A 1829-nucleotide genomic window follows, 5' to 3' on the forward strand; every position below is an offset into this window, starting at 1 on the left:
TTAACATGTTGGCAAAAAAAAAAGATGCTGATAGTATTTTCTTGTTATCCTTTTAATTTTTGAAGGATCTGTAACTGATAATCCCTCCTCATCCCAGCTATTAGCGACCTGTATTCTCTCCCTTTTTTTCATCAGTCTCATTAAAATTTTGTCAACTTTGTGGATCTCTTTAAAGGACCAGCTTTTAGATTTGTTACTTTTCTCTATTGTCTGTTCCCTTTCAATGACTTATTCTCTTCTCTTTATAATTTCCTTCCTTCTACTTGCTTTATTCTTACTCTGTTCTTCTTTTCCTAGTTTCTTAATGCGGGACCTTTGTCCTTGATTTTAAATCTTTCTTCTTTCCTAATACAAATGCATCAATCTACAGAGTCCTTTTAAAGACTGTTTTCTCTGCCTCTTATAAGCTTTGGCATGTTGTATTCATTGTCATTCAGTTCAAAATGTTTTCTAATTTCCTTTGTGATTTTGTCTTCAGCCCATGAATCATTTAGAAATATGCTATTTCATGTGTTCGCTTAGGCAGCACATATACTAAAATTAGAACAACACAGAGAAGATTAACTTGGCCCCTGCACAAGAATGACATGCAAATTCATGAAGCATTGCATGTTCAAAAAAAAAAAAAAAGAAGAAGAAAGAAATATGTTTTGCATTTCTAGGTATTCATGGTTTTTCTGGATCTCTTTTTATTATTAATTTCAGTTCAATTCTCTTGTGGTCAGAGAATACACTCTGTATAATTTAAGTCCTATTAAATTTATTGAGACTTGTTTCGTGGCCCAGCATGTGATGTATTGTCATGAATACAGCACGTGCACTGGTAAAGACTGCACAGTCTACAGTTGTTGGATGTGGTGTTCTATAAGCACCAGTTACATCAAGGAGGTCAACAGTGTTGCTCAGATATTCTGTGGCTCTCCTGAATGTTTTTTTGTCCAGTTGTTCTATCAGTTCCTGGAAGAGGAGTATTATATATAAGATACTATAACTGTGGAATTACCTATTTCTTCCTTTCATTCTGTCAATGTTTGCTACATGTATATTGAGATTCTGTTGTTAAATACATACATTCTTATAATTGTTGTGTCTTTCTGATGAACTGTTCCTTTTATCATTATGAAATGCCCCTTTGTTTCTGGTAACATTCTTTTCTTGAAGTTTGTGTAATATTTAAAATAATGATTTCATTCTTCTTATGTATCCAGTTTGCATGGCATGTCTTTTTTTTTTTTTTTACTTCTAATCTTTATGTGTCTTTGTATTCAGTGTGACTCTTCAGGAAGAATATAGTGTCTTGCTTTTTATCCACTCTGTTTATATCTGTCTTATAATTGGAGTGATTATATATTAATATTTACTATAATAATTAACTTGTTTAGATTTGGGCTACCATTGTATTATTAATTTTTCTTGGTTTATTTTTTCTTTAATTTTTAGTATCATTTCCACTTTCTTCCCTTCTCTTTTATTCTTTGTATATATTTAGCATTTCATTCTAACTTATCAGTTGGCTTCTGCTGAATTTCTTTTTCTAAGCAACTACTCAGGGCTTACAAAAAACAGACCTAGCCTGGGCTCTGAGATTCTCCCCATACTATCTGGCCCACGGGGTCTACTTTTTTTGGTTCCTGGCCAGGAGGACAAGGTTTTCAGCATAAATTAAGTTGCCAGGGCTGCTGTGACCATCTTGCCTCTCCATGAAATGGAGCCTGCCCTTAAAACAAAGCTTTAAGAGAGGAACCAAAAGAAAAACAAAACAAAACAAAAAAAACATGGACACAACCCATTGTCTTCTGTGATTAAATATTAAGGGGGAGTAATCTGAA

The 1829-nt window shown here is 33.4% G+C and overlaps 1 non-coding gene across 1 annotated transcript; it reads left to right on the forward strand.

Annotated features, from left to right (window-relative positions):
• The first annotated feature begins 510 nt into the window (after positions 1-510).
• Positions 511-617, forward strand: LOC125089723 (U6 spliceosomal RNA). Its single transcript, XR_007124036.1, has one exon. It is a non-coding gene; the product is annotated as a U6 spliceosomal RNA (small nuclear RNA).
• Positions 618-1829: the final 1212 nt, after the last annotated feature.

The sequence above is a fragment of the Lutra lutra genome, chromosome 1 (genome assembly GCF_902655055.1).
Source record: "Lutra lutra chromosome 1, mLutLut1.2, whole genome shotgun sequence".
NCBI lineage: Eukaryota > Metazoa > Chordata > Mammalia > Carnivora > Mustelidae > Lutra > Lutra lutra.